Raw genomic sequence first — 19,312 nt, 5'->3', positions numbered from 1 at the left:
TTATGTAATTTTTGAGCAGCTAAACAACGTTGGAAGGAAACTCCCACGGGACGTAGAAAAGTGCAAAATCTTAGCTCTACCGAGAGCTCATGCACCTGAGAGGTTAACCCTGTGTTTCTCTGTCCACAGATCTTCCAGGACCATCGTAGTGTTTCCAGCATTTAATCAACAATTCCAGATGCAGTATCTGCTGCATATTGCTTTTTATGTTAACGCAGTGTCCCCGCTTGTATTAACAAAAGTCAAAAATAAATTGTAGCTACCAGAAAATAGAATTGATGAAGTCGGCGTGCATTGGTGGTTCAGGGGTAGATTTCTCGCCTGCCACGCGGGAGACCCGGGTTCGATTCCTGGCCAATGCAGGCTAATTTTTTTAACAATTCATTTCATAGCAAACACATCACATGAGCATAAATAATTTATTAGCTTTACCTGTGCAAGTGGATCAAGGGTATGAATGTTCTGCTCCTGTTGCTGTGCAACAGCTTTGAGGGGCTGAATGGTATCCTGTTCCTGTGTAACAGGCTCGATTCTTACTCTGACAGACATTGCATTGCTCACTTCCTCGTTAGTCTCGTTGTGAGTATCCCCGCCTGTCACGCGGGAGACCGGGGTGAAATTCCCCGACGGGAAGGAATTTTAACATCCCCAATTTTAAACGTTTTGGCAGCACCTTAAAGCGCTCCTTGGAAAAGATCAACAGCGAAAGATTGAACCTAAAACAATTTTAAACGGTGAGGAACTGCATAAAAACCTCCTGCATCAATTCCTCGTTAGCATAGTGTTCTCCTTCTGTTTGTCTTTTGTGCGGGGCACTGCGGAACGAGAGAGGACAGGGAAATGCAGATAACAGCGGGAGAAAGCACGTCTGAACTTTCAAGTGGACAGCACTGGCACGATTGGCCGAATGGCCTCACACTGTACTGCACGCCTCCATGAATCATATGGATATCTGAGACATACTCACACAAAGTGAGCACACATCTGTGTTCGTGCATATGTTTGAGTCTTTGTCTCAAGCAGTGCATTACTGTTTCCTCTGTATTGTCCTTGATATTTTGGTGCTGATTATTCAATATCCCGACGGCTTTTCTCTGACTGTGTATCTCTGAGAAAAGCACAGAAGCAAATAGATTTCAGGTGGACGCCTACACGCACTTGATGCTGTGGTTTCCTGAACATGTCCTTTGTGAACTCGCCTAAAAAATGTCATCTTGTCCGAAAAGTTTGCCTGGCGTGAAAGTGACCTGAATTTCAAAGCAGCAAGGAGGAAAGACTGCCTTGTTCTGCTTGCTGGCAGGCCGCTTCTCACAGCTTCCCTGGTGGTCTAGTGGATAGGATTCGGCGCTTTCACCGCCGCGGCCCGGGTTCGATTCCCGGTCAGGGAACCAGTGCGTTTTCTGGCTGTTTGAAATGCCAGCAATCAAAGCACCCGCGCGAAACAATGCTTGCACCTCATCAACCTTTCAATTTTCCACACCGCTGCTGTTGCCTCAACAGTCAGCAGCGCAGCATTCGCTTCCTTGCCTCGCAGTGTCAGAACAGTCACGGTTATTATCCGTCTTCCATGTATTATTTTGCCGACTGCATCTCCCTAACAAACTTAGCTGATCAGAGCACGGCTATCAGTCAACTCATTGCCAGTGTGAAAAATGCCACATTAGCAACGTGTGCAAGACTCGAATGACAGACTAACTGGGCCGTGATAACTTATCCTGATATTCATGAGGCCTTTTAACATTCGCTGCATAAGACAATTCTACCTCTGGTTACCATCCCTCCTGCCATTGGAAAGCGTTTGTCTTTATTTCCTCTATCAAAACCCATTGTAATTTTGCAAGCCTCTATTAAATTTCCTCTTAGCCTCCAGAGGAAAGCAATCCCAGCTTCTCCACACTATCCCTCGGGCCACACTGTAAGACGTCAAACGGGTTCTGTATGTCTGATAGACATATATTTCAGCTACAGGGGAGTCAAAGGTTATGGGGAACGGGCGGCAAAGTTGCGTTGTGTCGAAGATCTCATCAGCCACGAACTTTTTAAATGGCGGGCTCGAGGGGCCGAATGGCCTAATCCTGCTCCTATTTTTTCTTTTGGGGAAGGTTAGTTTCTTAATTATGTAATTTTTGAGCAGCTAAACAACGTTGGAAGGAAACTCCCACGGGACGTAGAAAAGTGCAAAATCTTAGCTCTACCGAGAGCTCATGCACCTGAGAGGTTAACCCTGTGTTTCTCTGTCCACAGATCTTCCAGGACCATCGAAGTGTTTCCAGCATTTAATCAACAATTCCAGATGCAGTATCTGCTGCATATTGCTTTTTATGTTAACGCAGTGTCCCCGCTTGTATTAACAAAAGTCAAAAATAAATTGTAGCTACCAGAAAATAGAATTGATTAAGTCGGCGTGCATTGGTGGTTCAGGGGTAGAATTCTCGCCTTCCACGCGGGAGACCTGGGTTCGATTCCCGGCCAATGCAGGCTAATTTTTTTAACAATTCATTTCATAGCAAACACATCACATGAGCATAAATAATTTATTAGCTGTACCTGTGCAAGTGGATCAAGGGTATGAATGTTCTGCTCCTGTTGCTGTGCAACAGTTTTGAGGGGCTGAATGGCATCCTGTTCCTGTGTAACAGGCTCGATTCTTACTCTGACAGACATTGCATTGCTCACTTCCTCGTTAGTCTCGTTGTGAGTATCCCCGCCTGTCACGCGGGAGACCGGGGTGAAATTCCCCGACGGGAAGGAATTTTAACATCCCCAATTTTAAACGTTTTGGCAGCACCTTAAAGCGCTCCTTGGAAAAGATCAACAGCGAAAGATTGAACCTAAAACAATTTTAAACGGTGAGGAACTGCATAAAAACCTCCTGCATCAATTCCTCGTTAGCATAGTGTTCTCCTTCTGTTTGTCTTTTGTGCGGGGCACTGCGGAACGAGAGAGGACAGGGAAATGCAGATAACAGCGGGAGAAAGCACGTCTGATCTTTCAAGTGGACAGCACTGGCACGATTGGCCGAATGGCCTCACACTGTACTGCACGCCTCCATGAATCATATGGATATCTGAGACATACTCACACAAAGTGAGCACACATCTGTGTTCGTGCATATGTTTGAGTCTTTGTCTCAAGCAGTGCATTACTGTTTCCTCTGTATTGTCCTTGATATTTTGGTGCTGATTATTCAATATCCCGACGGCTTTTCTCTGACTGTGTATCTCTGAGAAAAGCACAGAAGCAAATAGATTTCAGGTGGACGCCTACACGCACTTGATGCTGTGGTTTCCTGAACATGTCCTTTGTGATCTCGCCTAAAAAATGTCATCTTGTCCGAAAAGTTTGCCTGGCGTGAAAGTGACCTGAATTTCAAAGCAGCAAGGAGGAAAGACTGCCTTGTTCTGCTTGCTGGCCGGCTGCTTCTCACAGCTTACCTGGTGGTCTAGTGGATAGGATTCGGCGCTTTCACCGCCGCGGCCCGGGTTCGATTCCCGGTCAGGGAACCAGTGCGTTTTCTGGCTGTTTGAAATGCCAGCAATCAAAGCACTCGCGCGAAACAATGCTTGCACCTCATCAACCTTTCAATTTTCCACACCGCTGCTGTTGCCTCAACAGTCAGCAGCGCAGCATTCGCTTCCTTGCCTCGCAGTGTCAGAACAGTCACGGTTATTATCCGTCTTCCATGTATTATTTTGCCGACTGCATCTCCCTAACAAACTTAGCTGATCAGAGCACGGCTATCAGTCAACTCATTGCCAGTGTGAAAAATGCCACATTAGCAACGTGTGCAAGACTCGAATGACAGAGTTATGGGCCGTGATAACTTATCCTGATATTCATGAGGCCTTAACATTCGCTGCATAAGACAATTCTACCTCTGGTTACCATCCCTCCTGCCATTGGAAAGCGTTTGTCTTTATTTCCTCTATCAAAACCCATTGTAATTTTGCAAGCCTCTATTAAATTTCCTCTTAGCCTCCAGAGGAAAGCAATCCCAGCTTCTCCACACTATCCCTCGGGCCACACTGTAAGACGTCAAACGGGTTCTGTATGTCTGATAGACATATATTTCAGCTACAGGGGAGTCAAAGGTTATGGGGAACGGGCGGCAAAGTTGCGTTGTGTCGAAGATCTCATCAGCCACGAACTTTTTAAATGGCGGGCTCGAGGGGCCGAATGGCCCAATCCTGCTCCTATTTTTTCTTTTGGGGAAGGTTAGTTTCTTAATTATGTAATTTTTGAGCAGCTAAACAACGTTGGAAGGAAACTCCCACGGGACGTAGAAAAGTGCAAAATCTTAGCTCTACCGAGAGCTCATGCACCTGAGAGGTTAACCCTGTGTTTCTCTGTCCACAGATCTTCCAGGACCATCGAAGTGTTTCCAGCATTTAATCAACAATTCCAGATGCAGTATCTGCTGCATATTGCTTTTTATGTTAACGCAGTGTCCCAGCTTGTATTAACAAAAGTCAAAAATAAATTGTAGCTACCAGAAAATAGAATTGATTAAGTCGGCGTGCATTGGTGGTTCAGGGGTAGAATTATCGCCTGCCACGCGGGAGACCCGGGTTCGATTCCCGGCCAATGCAGGCTAATTTTTTTAACAATTCATTTCATAGCAAACACATCACATGAGCATAAATAATTTATTAGCTGTACCTGTGCAAGTGGATCAAGGGTATGAATGTTCTGCTCCTGTTGCTGTGCAACAGCTTTGAGGGGCTGAATGGCATCCTGTTCCTGTGTAACAGTCTCGATTCTTACTCTGACAGACATTGCATTGCTCACTTCCTCGTTAGTCTCGTTGTGAGTATCCCCGCCTGTCACGCGGGAGACCGGGGTGAAATTCCCCGACGGGAAGGAATTTTAACATCCCCAATTTTAAACGTTTTGGCAGCACCTTAAAGCGCTCCTTGGAAAAGATCAACAGCGAAAGATTGAACCTAAAACAATTTTAAACGGTGAGGAACTGCATAAAAACCTCCTGCATCAATTCCTCGTTAGCATAGTGTTCTCCTTCTGTTTGTCTTTTGTGCGGGGCACTGCGGAACGAGAGAGGACAGGGAAATGCAGATAACAGCGGGAGAAAGCACGTCTGAACTTTCAAGTGGACAGCACTGGCACGATTGGCCGAATGGCCTCACACTGTACTGCACGCCTCCATGAATCATATGGATATCTGAGACATACTCACACAAAGTGAGCACACATCTGTGTTCGTGCATATGTTTGAGTCTTTGTCTCAAGCAGTGCATTACGGTTTCCTCTGTATTGTCCTTGATATTTTGGTGCTGATTATTCAATATCCCGACGGCTTTTCTCTGACTGTGTATCTCTGAGAAAAGCACAGAAGCAAATAGATTTCAGGTGGACGCCTACACGCACTTGATGCTGTGGTTTCCTGAACATGTCCTTTGTGATCTCGCCTAAAAAATGTCATCTTGTCCGAAAAGTTTGCCTGGCGTGAAAGTGACCTGAATTTCAAAGCAGCAAGGAGGAAAGACTGCCTTGTTCTGCTTGCTGGCAGGCCGTTTCTCACAGCTTCCCTGGTGGTCTAGTGGATAGGATTCGGCGCTTTCACCGCCGCGGCCCGGGTTCGATTCCCGGTCAGGGAACCAGTGCGTTTTCTGGCTGTTTGAAATGCCAGCAATCAAAGCACCCGCGCGAAACAATGCTTGCACCTCATCAACCTTTCAATTTTCCACACCGCTGCTGTTGCCTCAACAGTCAGCAGCGCAGCATTCGCTTCCTTGCCTCGCAGTGTCAGAACAGTCACGGTTATTATCCGTCTTCCATGTATTATTTTGCCGACTGCATCTCCCTAACAAACTTAGCTGATCAGAGCACGGCTATCAGTCAACTCATTGCCAGTGTGAAAAATGCCACATTAGCAACGTGTGCAAGACTCGAATGACAGAGTAACTGGGCCGTGATAACTTATCCTGATATTCATGAGGCCTTAACATTCGCTGCATAAGACAATTCTACCTCTGGTTACCATCCCTCCTGCCATTGGAAAGCGTTTGTCTTTATTTCCTCTATCAAAACCCATTGTAATTTTGCAAGCCTCTATTAAATTTCCTCTTAGCCTCCAGAGGAAAGCAATCCCAGCTTCTCCACACTATCCCTCGGGCCACACTGTAAGACGTCAAACGGGTTCTGTATGTCTGATAGACATATATTTCAGCTACAGGGGAGTCAAAGGTTATGGGGAACGGGCGGCAAAGTTGCGTTGTGTCGAAGATCTCATCAGCCACGAACTTTTTAAATGGCGGGCTCGAGGGGCCGAATGGCCTAATCCTGCTCCTATTTTTTCTTTTGGGGAAGGTTAGTTTCTTAATTATGTAATTTTTGAGCAGCTAAACAACGTTGGAAGGAAACTCCCACGGGACGTAGAAAAGTGCAAAATCTTAGCTCTACCGAGAGCTCATGCACCTGAGAGGTTAACCCTGTGTTTCTCTGTCCACAGATCTTCCAGGACCATCGAAGTGTTTCCAGCATTTAATCAACAATTCCAGATGCAGTATCTGCTGCATATTGCTTTTTATGTTAACGCAGTGTCCCCGCTTGTATTAACAAAAGTCAAAAATAAATTGTAGCTACCAGAAAATAGAATTGATTAAGTCGGCGTGCATTGGTGGTTCAGGGGTAGAATTCTCGCCTGCCACGCGGGAGACCTGGGTTCGATTCCTGGACAATGCAGGCTAATTTTTTTAACAATTCATTTCATAGCAAACACATCACATGAGCATAAATAATTTATTAGCTGTACCTGTGCAAGTGGATCAAGGGTATGAATGTTCTGCTCCTGTTGCTGTGCAACAGTTTTGAGGGGCTGAATGGCATCCTGTTCCTGTGTAACAGGCTCGATTCTTACTCTGACAGACATTGCATTGCTCACTTCCTCGTTAGTCTCGTTGTGAGTATCCCCGCCTGTCACGCGGGAGACCGGGGTGAAATTCCCCGACGGGAAGGAATTTTAACATCCCCAATTTTAAACGTTTTGGCAGCACCTTAAAGCGCTCCTTGGAAAAGATCAACAGCGAAAGATTGAACCTAAAACAATTTTAAACGGTGAGGAACTGCATAAAAACCTCCTGCATCAATTCCTCGTTAGCATAGTGTTCTCCTTCTGTTTGTCTTTTGTGCGGGGCACTGCGGAACGAGAGAGGACAGGGAAATGCAGATAACAGCGGGAGAAAGCACGTCTGATCTTTCAAGTGGACAGCACTGGCACGATTGGCCGAATGGCCTCACACTGTACTGCACGCCTCCATGAATCATATGGATATCTGAGACATACTCACACAAAGTGAGCACACATCTGTGTTCGTGCATATGTTTGAGTCTTTGTCTCAAGCAGTGCATTACTGTTTCCTCTGTATTGTCCTTGATATTTTGGTGCTGATTATTCAATATCCCGACGGCTTTTCTCTGACTGTGTATCTCTGAGAAAAGCACAGAAGCAAATAGATTTCAGGTGGACGCCTACACGCACTTGATGCTGTGGTTTCCTGAACATGTCCTTTGTGATCTCGCCTAAAAAATGTCATCTTGTCCGAAAAGTTTGCCTGGCGTGAAAGTGACCTGAATTTCAAAGCAGCAAGGAGGAAAGACTGCCTTGTTCTGCTTGCTGGCAGGCCGCTTCTCACAGCTTCCCTGGTGGTCTAGTGGATAGGATTCGGCGCTTTCACCGCCGCGGCCCGGGTTCGATTCCCGGTCAGGGAACCAGTGCGTTTTCTGGCTGTTTGAAATGCCAGCAATCAAAGCACCCGCGCGAAACAATGCTTGCACCTCATCAACCTTTCAATTTTCCACACCGCTGCTGTTGCCTCAACAGTCAGCAGCGCATCATTCGGTACCGAGGTGCAGCATTCGCTTCCTTGCCTCGCAGTGTCAGAACAGTCACGGTTATTATCCGTCTTCCATGTATTATTTTGCCGACTGCATCTCCCTAACAAACTTAGCTGATCAGAGCACGGCTATCAGTCAACACATTGCCAGTGTGAAAAATGCCACATTAGCAACGTGTGCAAGACTCGAATGACAGAGTAACTGGGCCGTGATACCTTATCCTGATATTCATGAGGCCTTAACATTCGCTGCATAAGACAATTCTACCTCTGGTTACCATCCCTCCTGCCATTGGAAAGCGTTTGTCTTTATTTCCTCTATCAAAACCCATTGTAATTTTGCAAGCCTCTATTAAATTTCCTCTTAGCCTCCAGAGGAAAGCAATCCCAGCTTCTCCACACTATCCCTCGGGCACACTGTAAGACGTCAAACGGGTTCTGTATGTCTGATAGACATATATTTCAGCTACAGGGGAGTCAAAGGTTATGGGGAACGGGCGGCAAAGTTGCGTTGTGTCGAAGATCTCATCAGCCACGAACTTTTTAAATGGCGGGCTCGAGGGGCCGAATGGCCCAATCCTGCTCCTATTTTTTCTTTTGGGGAAGGTTAGTTTCTTAATTATGTAATTTTTGAGCAGCTAAACAACGTTGGAAGGAAACTCCCACGGGACGTAGAAAAGTGCAAAATCTTAGCTCTACCGAGAGCTCATGCACCTGAGAGGTTAACCCTGTGTTTCTCTGTCCACAGATCTTCCAGGACCATCGAAGTGTTTCCAGCATTTAATCAACAATTCCAGATGCAGTATCTGCTGCATATTGCTTTTTATGTTAACGCAGTGTCCCCGCTTGTATTAACAAAAGTCAAAAATAAATTGTAGCTACCAGAAAATAGAATTGATTAAGTCGGCGTGCATTGGTGGTTCAGGGGTAGAATTCTCGCCTGCCACGCGGGAGACCCGGGTTCGATTCCCGGCCAATGCAGGCTAATTTTTTTAACAATTCATTTCATAGCAAACACATCACATGAGCATAAATAATTTATTAGCTGTACCTGTGCAAGTGGATCAAGGGTATGAATGTTCTGCTCCTGTTGCTGTGCAACAGATTTGAGGGGCTGAATGGCATCCTGTTCCTGTGTAACAGGCTCGATTCTTACTCTGACAGACATTGCATTGCTCACTTCCTCGTTAGTCTCGTTGTGAGTATCCCCGCCTGTCACGCGGGAGACCGGGGTGAAATTCCCCGACGGGAAGGAATTTTAACATCCCCAATTTTAAACGTTTTGGCAGCACCTTAAAGCGCTCCTTGGAAAAGATCAACAGCGAAAGATTGAATCTAAAACAATTTTAAACGGTGAGGAACTGCATAAAAACCTCCTGCATCAATTCCTCGTTAGCATAGTGTTCTCCTTCTGTTTGTCTTTTGTGCGGGGCACTGCGGAACGAGAGAGGACAGGGAAATGCAGATAACAGCGGGAGAAAGCACGTCTGATCTTTCAAGTGGACAGCACTGGCACGATTGGCCGAATGGCCTCACACTGTACTGCACGCCTCCATGAATCATATGGATATCTGAGACATACTCACACAAAGTGAGCATACATCTGTGTTCGTGCATATGTTTGAGTCTTTGTCTCAAGCAGTGCATTACTGTTTCCTCTGTATTGTCCTTGATATTTTGGTGCTGATTATTCAATATCCCGACGGCTTTTCTCTGACTGTGTATCTCTGAGAAAAGCACAGAAGCAAATAGATTTCAGGTGGACGCCTACACGCACTTGATGCTGTGGTTTCCTGAACATGTCCTTTGTGAACTCGCCTAAAAAATGTCATCTTGTCCGAAAAGTTTGCCTGGCGTGAAAGTGACCTGAATTTCAAAGCAGCAAGGAGGAAAGACTGCCTTGTTCTGCTTGCTGGCAGGCCGCTTCTCACAGCTTCCCTGGTGGTCTAGTGGATAGGATTCGGCGCTTTCACCGCCGCGGCCCGGGTTCGATTCCCGGTCAGGGAACCAGTGCGTTTTCTGGCTGTTTGAAATGCCAGCAATCAAAGCACCCGCGCGAAACAATGCTTGCACCTCATCAACCTTTCAATTTTCCACACCGCTGCTGTTGCCTCAACAGTCAGCAGCGCATCATTCGGTACCGAGGTGCAGCATTCGCTTCCTTGCCTCGCAGTGTCAGAACAGTCACGGTTATTATCCGTCTTCCATGTATTATTTTGCCGACTGCATCTCCCTAACAAACTTAGCTGATCAGAGCACGGCTATCAGTCAACTCATTGCCAGTGTGAAAAATGCCACATTAGCAACGTGTGCAAGACTCGAATGACAGAGTAACTGGGCCGTGATAACTTATCCTGATATTCATGAGGCCTTAAGATTCGCTGCATAAGACAATTCTACCTCTGGTTACCATCCCTCCTGCCATTGGAAAGCGTTTGTCTTTATTTCCTCTATCAAAACCCATTGTAATTTTGCAAGCCTCTATTAAATTTCCTCTTAGCCTCCAGAGGAAAGCAATCCCAGCTTCTCCACACTATCCCTCGGGCCACACTGTAAGACGTCAAACGGGTTCTGTATGTCTGATAGACATATATTTCAGCTACAGGGGTGTCAAAGGTTATGGGGAACGGGCGGCAAAGTTGCGTTGTGTCGAAGATCTCATCAGCCACGAACTTTTTAAATGGCGGGCTCGAGGGGCCGAATGGCCCAATCCTGCTCCTATTTTTTCTTTTGGGGAAGGTTAGTTTCTTAATTATGTAATTTTTGAGCAGCTAAACAACGTTGGAAGGAAACTCCCACGGGACGTAGAAAAGTGCAAAATCTTAGCTCTACCGAGAGCTCATGCACCTGAGAGGTTAACCCTGTGTTTCTCTGTCCACAGATCTTCCAGGACCATCGAAGTGTTTCCAGCATTTAATCAACAATTCCAGATGCAGTATCTGCTGCATATTGCTTTTTATGTTAACGCAGTGTCCCCGCTTGTATTAACAAAAGTCAAAAATAAATTGTAGCTACCAGAAAATAGAATTGATTAAGTCGGCGTGCATTGGTGGTTCAGGGGTAGAATTCTCGCCTGCCACGCGGGAGACCCGGGTTCGATTCCCGGCCAATGCAGGCTAATTTTTTTAACAATTCATTTCATAGCAAACACATCACATGAGCATAAATAATTTATTAGCTGTACCTGTGCAAGTGGATCAAGGGTATGAATGTTCTGCTCCTGTTGCTGTGCAACAGCTTTGAGGGGCTGAATGGCATCCTGTTCCTGTGTAACAGGCTCGATTCTTACTCTGACAGACATTGCATTGCTCACTTCCTCGTTAGTCTCGTTGTGAGTATCCCCGCCTGTCACGCGGGAGACCGGGGTGAAATTCCCCGACGGGAAGGAATTTTAACATCCCCAATTTTAAACGTTTTGGCAGCACCTTAAAGCGCTCCTTGGAAAAGATCAACAGCGAAAGATTGAACCTAAAACAATTTTAAACGGTGAGGAACTGCATAAAAACCTCCTGCATCAATTCCTCGTTAGCATAGTGTTCTCCTTCTGTTTGTCTTTTGTGCGGGGCACTGCGGAACGAGAGAGGACAGGGAAATGCAGATAACAGCGGGAGAAAGCACGTCTGATCTTTCAAGTGGACAGCACTGGCACGATTGGCCGAATGGCCTCACACTGTACTGCACGCCTCCATGAATCATATGGATATCTGAGACATACTCACACAAAGTGAGCACACATCTGTGTTCGTGCATATGTTTGAGTCTTTGTCTCAAGCAGTGCATTACTGTTTCCTCTGTATTGTCCTTGATATTTTGGTGCTGATTATTCAATATCCGGACGGCTTTTCTCTGACTGTGTATCTCTGAGAAAAGCACAGAAGCAAATAGATTTCAGGTGGACGCCTACACGCACTTGATGCTGTGGTTTCCTGAACATGTCCTTTGTGATCTCGCCTAAAAAATGTCATCTTGTCCGAAAAGTTTGCCTGGCGTGAAAGTGACCTGAATTTCAAAGCAGCAAGGAGGAAAGACTGCCTTGTTCTGCTTGCTGGCAGGCCGCTTCTCACAGCTTCCCTGGTGGTCTAGTGGATAGGATTCGGCGCTTTCACCGCCGCGGCTCGGGTTCGATTCCCGGTCAGGAAACCAGTGCGTTTTCTGGCTGTTTGAAATGCCAGCAATCAAAGCACCCGCGCGAAACAATGCTTGCACCTCATCAACCTTTCAATTTTCCACACCGCTTCTGTTGTCTCAACAGTCAGCAGCGCATCATTCGGTACCGAGGTGCAGCATTCGCTTCCTTGCCTCGCAGTGTCAGAACAGTCACGGTTATTATCCGTCTTCCATGTATTATTTTGCCGACTGCATCTCCCTAACAAACTTAGCTGATCACAGCACGGCTATCAGTCAACTCATTGCCAGTGTGAAAAATGCCACATTAGCAACGTGTGCAAGACTCGAATGACAGAGTAACTGGGCCGTGATAACTTATCCTGATATTCATGAGGCCTTAACATTCGCTGCATAAGACAATTCTACCTCTGGTTACCATCCCTCCTGCCATTGGAAAGCGTTTGTCTTTATTTCCTCTATCAAAACCCATTGTAATTTTGCAAGCCTCTATTAAATTTCCTCTTAGCCTCCAGAGGAAAGCAATCCCAGCTTCTCCACACTATCCCTCGGGCCACACTGTAAGACGTCAAACGGGTTCTGTATGTCTGATAGACATATATTTCAGCTACAGGGGAGTCAAAGGTTATGGGGAACGGGCGGCAAAGTTGCGTTGTGTCGAAGATCTCATCAGCCACGAACTTTTTAAATGGCGGGCTCGAGGGGCCGAATGGCCCAATCCTGCTCCTATTTTTTCTTTTGGGGAAGGTTAGTTTCTTAATTATGTAATTTTTGAGCAGCTAAACAACGTTGGAAGGAAACTCCCACGGGACGTAGAAAAGTGCAAAATCTTAGCTCTACCGAGAGCTCATGCACCTGAGAGGTTAACCCTGTGTTTCTCTGTCCACAGATCTTCCAGGACCTTCGAAGTGTTTCCAGCATTTAATCAACAATTCCAGATGCAGTATCTGCTGCATATTGCTTTTTATGTTAACGCAGTGTCCCCGCTTGTATTAACAAAAGTCAAAAATAAATTGTAGCTACCAGAAAAAAGAATCGATTAAGTCGGCGTGCATTGGTGGTTCAGGGGTAGAATTCTCGCCTGCCACGCGGGAGACCCGGGTTCGATTCCCGGCCAATGTAGGCTAATTTTTTTAACAATTCATTTCATAGCAAACACATCACATGAGCATAAATAATTTATTAGCTGTACCTGTGCAAGTGGATCAAGGGTATGAATGTTCTGCTCCTGTTGCTGTGCAACAGCTTTGAGGGGCTGAATGGCATCCTGTTCTCTGTGTAACAGGCTCGATTCTTACTCTGACAGACATTGCATTGCTCACTTCCTCGTTAGTCTCGTTGTGAGTATCCCCGCCTCTCACGCGGGAGACCGGGGTGAAATTCCCCGACGGGAAGGAATTTTAACATCCCCAATTTTAAACGTTTTGGCAGCACCTTAAAGCGCTCCTTGGAAAAGATCAACAGCGAAAGATTGAACCTAAAACAATTTTAAACGGTGAGGAACTGCATAAAAACCTCCTGCATCAATTCCTCGTTAGCATAGTGTTCTCCTTCTGTTTGTCTTTTGTGCGGGGCACTGCGGAACGAGAGAGGACAGGGAAATGCAGATAACAGCGGGAGAAAGCACGTCTGATCTTTCAAGTGGACAGCACTGGCACGATTGGCCGAATGACCTCACACTGTACTGCACGCCTCCATGAATCACATGGATATCTGAGACATACTCACACAAAGTGAGCACACATCTGTGTTCGTGCATATGTTTGAGTCTTTGTCTCAAGCAGTGCATTACTGTTTCCTCTGTATTGTCCTTGATATTTTGGTGCTGATTATTCAATATCCGGACGGCTTTTCTCTGACTGTGTATCTCTGAGAAAAGCACAGAAGCAAATAGATTTCAGGTGGACGCCTACACGCACTTGATGCTGTGGTTTCCTGAACATGTCCTTTGTGATCTCGCCTAAAAAATGTCATCTTGTCCGAAAAGTTTGCCTGGCGTGAAAGTGACCTGAATTTCAAAGCAGCAAGGAGGAAAGACTGCCTTGTTCTGCTTGCTGGCAGGCCGCTTCTCACAGCTTCCCTGGTGGTCTAGTGGATAGGATTCGGCGCTTTCACCGCCGCGGCTCGGGTTCGATTCCCGGTCAGGAAACCAGTGCGTTTTCTGGCTGTTTGAAATGCCAGCAATCAAAGCACCCGCGCGAAACAATGCTTGCACCTCATCAACCTTTCAATTTTCCACACCGCTTCTGTTGTCTCAACAGTCAGCAGCGCATCATTCGGTACCGAGGTGCAGCATTCGCTTCCTTGCCTCGCAGTGTCAGAACAGTCACGGTTATTATCCGTCTTCCATGTATTATTTTGCCGACTGCATCTCCCTAACAAACTTAGCTGATCACAGCACGGCTATCAGTCAACTCATTGCCAGTGTGAAAAATGCCACATTAGCAACGTGTGCAAGACTCGAATGACAGAGTAACTGGGCCGTGATAACTTATCCTGATATTCATGAGGCCTTAACATTCGCTGCATAAGACAATTCTACCTCTGGTTACCATCCCTCCTGCCATTGGAAAGCGTTTGTCTTTATTTCCTCTATCAAAACCCATTGTAATTTTGCAAGCCTCTATTAAATTTCCTCTTAGCCTCCAGAGGAAAGCAATCCCAGCTTCTCCACACTATCCCTCGGGCCACACTGTAAGACGTCAAACGGGTTCTGTATGTCTGATAGACATATATTTCAGCTACAGGGGAGTCAAAGGTTATGGGGAACGGGCGGCAAAGTTGCGTTGTGTCGAAGATCTCATCAGCCACGAACTTTTTAAATGGCGGGCTCGAGGGGCCGAATGGCCCAATCCTGCTCCTATTTTTTCTTTTGGGGAAGGTTAGTTTCTTAATTATGTAATTTTTGAGCAGCTAAACAACGTTGGAAGGAAACTCCCACGGGACGTAGAAAAGTGCAAAATCTTAGCTCTACCGAGAGCTCATGCACCTGAGAGGTTAACCCTGTGTTTCTCTGTCCACAGATCTTCCAGGACCTTCGAAGTGTTTCCAGCATTTAATCAACAATTCCAGATGCAGTATCTGCTGCATATTGCTTTTTATGTTAACGCAGTGTCCCCGCTTGTATTAACAAAAGTCAAAAATAAATTGTAGCTACCAGAAAAAAGAATCGATTAAGTCGGCGTGCATTGGTGGTTCAGGGGTAGAATTCTCGCCTGCCACGCGGGAGACCCGGGTTCGATTCCCGGCCAATGTAGGCTAATTTTTTTAACAATTCATTTCATAGCAAACACATCACATGAGCATAAATAATTTATTAGCTGTACCTGTGCAAGTGGATCAAGGGTATGAATGTTCTGCTCCTGTTGCTGTGCAACAGCTTTGAGGGGCTGAATGGCATCCTGTTCTCTGTGTAACAGGCTCGATTCTTACTCTGACAGACATTGCATTGCTCACTTCCTCGTTAGTCTCGTTGTGAGTATCCCCGCCTCTCACGCGGGAGACCGGGGTGAAATTCCCCGACGGGAAGGAATTTTAACATCCCCAATTTTAAACGTTTTGGCAGCACCTTAAAGCGCTCCTTGGAAAAGATCAACAGCGAAAGATTGAACCTAAAACAATTTTAAACGGTGAGGAACTGCATAAAAACCTCCTGCATCAATTCCTCGTTAGCATAGTGTTCTCCTTCTGTTTGTCTTTTGTGCGGGGCACTGCGGAACGAGAGAGGACAGGGAAATGCAGATAACAGCGGGAGAAAGCACGTCTGATCTTTCAAGTGGACAGCACTGGCACGATTGGCCGAATGACCTCACACTGTACTGCACGCCTCCATGAATCACATGGATATCTGAGACATACTCACACAAAGTGAGCACACATCTGTGTTCGTGCATATGTTTGAGTCTTTGTCTCAAGCAGTGCATTACTGTTTCCTCTGTATTGTCCTTGATATTTTGGTGCTGATTATTCAATATCCGGACGGCTTTTCTCTGACTGTGTATCTCTGAGAAAAGCACAGAAGCAAATAGATTTCAGGTGGACGCCTACACGCACTTGATGCTGTGGTTTCCTGAACATGTCCTTTGTGATCTCGCCTAAAAAATGTCATCTTGTACGAAAAGTTTGCCTGGCGTGAAAGTGACCTGAATTTCAAAGCAGCAAGGAGGAAAGACTGCCTTGTTCTGCTTGCTGGCAGGCCGCTTCTCACAGCTTCCCTGGTGGTCTAGTGGATAGGATTCGGCGCTTTCACCGCTGCGGCCCGGGTTCGATTCCCGGTCAGAGAATCAGTGCGTTTTCTGGCTGTTTGAAATGCCAGCAATCAAAGCACCCGCGCGAAAAAATGCTTGCACCTCATCAACCTTTCAATTTTCCACACCGCTGCTGTTGCCTCAACAGTCAGCAGCGCATCATTCGGTACCGAGGTGCAGCATTCGCTTCCTTGCCTCGCAGTGTCAGAACAGTCACGGTTATTATCCGTCTTCCATGTATTATTTTGCCGACTGCATCTCCCTAACAAACTTAGCTGATCACAGCACGGCTATCAGTCAACTCATTGCCAGTGTGAAAAATGCCACATTAGCAACGTGTGCAAGACTCGAATGACAGAGTAACTGGGCCGTGATAACTTATCCTGATATTCATGAAGCCTTAACATTCGCTGCATAAGACAATTCTACCTCTGGTTACCATCCCTCCTGCCATTGGAAAGCTTTTGTCTTTATTTCCTCTATCAAAACCCATTGTAATTTTGCAAGCCTCTATTAAATTTCCTCTTAGCCTCCAGAGGAAAGCAATCCCAGCTTCTCCACACTATCCCTCGGGCCACACTGTAAGACGTCAAACGGGTTCTGTATGTCTGATAGACATATATTTCAGCTACAGGGGAGTCAAAGGTTATGGGGAACGGGCGGCAAAGTTGCGTTGTGTCGAAGATCTCATCAGCCACGAACTTTTTAAATGGCGGGCTCGAGGGGCCGAATGGCCCAATCCTGCTCCTATTTTTTCTTTTGGGGAAGGTTAGTTTCTTAATTATGTAATTTTTGAGCAGCTAAACAACGTTGGAAGGAAACTCCCACGGGACGTAGAAAAGTGCAAAATCTTAGCTCTACCGAGAGCTCATGCACCTGAGAGGTTAACCCTGTGTTTCTCTGTCCACAGATCTTCCAGGACCTTCGAAGTGTTTCCAGCATTTAATCAACAATTCCAGATGCAGTATCTGCTGCATATTGCTTTTTATGTTAACGCAGTGTCCCCGCTTGTATTAACAAAAGTCAAAAATAAATTGTAGCTACCAGAAAATAGAATCGATTCAGTCGGCGTGCATTGGTGGTTCAGGGGTAGAATTCTCGCCTGCCCCGCGGGAGACCCGGGTTCGATTCCCGGCCAATGAAGGCTAATTATTTTAACAATTCATTTCATAGCAAACACATCACATGAGCATAAATAATTTATTAGCTGTACCTGTGCAAGTGGATCAAGGGTATGAATGTTCTGCTCCTGTTGCTGTGCAACAGCTTTGAGGGGCTGAATGGCATCCTGTTCCTGTGTAACAGGCTCGATTCTTACTCTGACAGACATTGCATTGCTCACTTCCTCGTTAGTCTCGTTGTGAGTATCCCCGCCTGTCACGCGGGAGACCGGGGTGAAATTCCCCGACGGGAAGGAATTTTAACATCCCCAATTTTAAACGTTTTGGCAGCACCTTAAAGCGCGATTGGCCGAATGGCCTCACACTGTACTGCACGCCTCCATGAATCATATGGATATCTGAGACATACTCACACAAAGTGAGCACACATCTGTGTTCGTGCATATGTTTGAGTCTTTGTCTCAAGCAGTGCATTACTGTTTCCTCTGTATTTTCCTTGATATTTTGGTGCTGATTATTCAATATCCCGACGGCTTTTCTCTGACTGTGTACCTCTGAGAAAAGCACAGAAGCAAATAGATTTCAGGTGGACGCCTGCACGCACTTGATGCTGTGGTTTCCTGAACATGTCCTTTGTGATCTCGCCTAAAAAATGTCATCTTGTACGAAAAGTTTGCCTGGCGTGAAAGTGACCTGAATTTCAAAGCAGCAAGGAGGAAAGACTGCCTTGTTCTGCTTGCTGGCAGGCCGCTTCTCGCAGCTTCCCTGGTGGTCTAGTGGATAAGATTCGGCGCTTTCACCGCCGGGGCCCGGGTTCGATTCCCGGTCAGGAAACCAGTGCGTTTTCTGGCTGTTTGAAATGCCAGCAATCAAAGCACCCGCGCGAAACAATGCTTGCACCTCATCACCCTTTCAATTTTCCACACCGCTGCTGTTGCCTCAACAGTCAGCAACGCATCATTCGGTACCGAGCTGCAGCATTCGCTTCCTTGCCTTCAAAAAATGCCTGCTGTTTCAAAGTCAGCAGGAAATGACGTTGGGAACAAGACACTTTAAATGCCCACATTTATGTGTACCTCACAGTGTCAGAACAGTCACGGTTATTATCCGTCTTCCATGTATTATTTTGCCGACTGCATCTCCCTAACAAACTTAGCTGATCACAGCACGGCTATCAGTCAACTCATTGCCAGTGTGAAAAATGCCACATTAGCAACGTGTGCAAGACTCGAATGACAGAGTAACTGGGCCGTGATAACTTATCCTGATATTCATGAGGCCTTAACATTCGCTGCATAAGACAATTCTACCTCTGGTTACCATCCCTCCTGCCATTGGAAAGCGTTTGTCTTTATTTCCTCTATCAAAACCCATTGTAATTTTGCAAGCCTCTATTAAATTTCCTCTTAGCCTCCAGAGGAAAGCAATCCCAGCTTCTCCACACTATCCCTCGGGCCACACTGTAAGACGTCAAACGGGTTCTGTATGTCTGATAGACATATATTTCAGCTACAGGGGAGTCAAAGGTTATGGGGAACGGGCGGCAAAGTTGCGTTGTGTCGAAGATCTCATCAGCCACGAACTTTTTAAATGGCGGGCTCGAGGGGCCGAATGGCCCAATCCTGCTCCTATTTTTTCTTTTGGGGAAGGTTAGTTTCTTAATTATGTAATTTTTGAGCAGCTAAACAACGTTGGAAGGAAACTCCCACGGGACGTAGAAAAGTGCAAAATCTTAGCTCTACCGAGAGCTCATGCACCTGAGAGGTTAACCCTGTGTTTCTCTGTCCACAGATCTTCCAGGACCTTCGAAGTGTTTCCAGCATTTAATCAACAATTCCAGATGCAGTATCTGCTGCATATTGCTTTTTATGTTAACGCAGTGTCCCCGCTTGTATTAACAAAAGTCAAAAATAAATTGTAGCTACCAGAAAATAGAATCGATTCAGTCGGCGTGCATTGGTGGTTC

At 46.1% G+C, this 19,312-nt stretch overlaps 7 non-coding genes across 7 annotated transcripts; all 7 read left to right on the top strand.

Moving 5' to 3' along the window:
- The first annotated feature begins 1,316 nt into the window (after nt 1–1,316).
- On the top strand, nt 1,317–1,388 carry trnae-uuc (transfer RNA glutamic acid (anticodon UUC)). Its single transcript has one exon. It is a non-coding gene; the product is annotated as a tRNA-Glu (tRNA).
- Nucleotides 1,389–2,406: 1,018 nt separating this feature from the next.
- trnag-ucc (transfer RNA glycine (anticodon UCC)) lies at nt 2,407–2,477 on the top strand. The gene has a single exon. It is a non-coding gene; the product is annotated as a tRNA-Gly (tRNA).
- A 3,066-nt stretch (nt 2,478–5,543) lies between these two features.
- trnae-uuc (transfer RNA glutamic acid (anticodon UUC)) lies at nt 5,544–5,615 on the top strand. Its single transcript has one exon. It is a non-coding gene; the product is annotated as a tRNA-Glu (tRNA).
- A 2,041-nt stretch (nt 5,616–7,656) lies between these two features.
- Nucleotides 7,657–7,728, top strand: trnae-uuc (transfer RNA glutamic acid (anticodon UUC)). Its single transcript has one exon. It is a non-coding gene; the product is annotated as a tRNA-Glu (tRNA).
- A 1,035-nt stretch (nt 7,729–8,763) lies between these two features.
- Nucleotides 8,764–8,834, top strand: trnag-gcc (transfer RNA glycine (anticodon GCC)). The gene has a single exon. It is a non-coding gene; the product is annotated as a tRNA-Gly (tRNA).
- A 954-nt stretch (nt 8,835–9,788) lies between these two features.
- On the top strand, nt 9,789–9,860 carry trnae-uuc (transfer RNA glutamic acid (anticodon UUC)). Its single transcript has one exon. It is a non-coding gene; the product is annotated as a tRNA-Glu (tRNA).
- A 1,036-nt stretch (nt 9,861–10,896) lies between these two features.
- trnag-gcc (transfer RNA glycine (anticodon GCC)) lies at nt 10,897–10,967 on the top strand. Its single transcript has one exon. It is a non-coding gene; the product is annotated as a tRNA-Gly (tRNA).
- The last annotated feature ends 8,345 nt before the right edge of the window (nt 10,968–19,312 follow it).

Source organism: Somniosus microcephalus, unplaced genomic scaffold (assembly GCF_052327205.1).
Source record: "Somniosus microcephalus isolate GS21.2 unplaced genomic scaffold, FLI_Smic_1.0 unresolved_chr8, whole genome shotgun sequence".
Taxonomy (NCBI): domain Eukaryota; kingdom Metazoa; phylum Chordata; class Chondrichthyes; order Squaliformes; family Somniosidae; genus Somniosus; species Somniosus microcephalus.
Note: the sequence above shows the minus strand (reverse complement) of the source record. Positions and strands in the feature narration are given on the sequence as shown.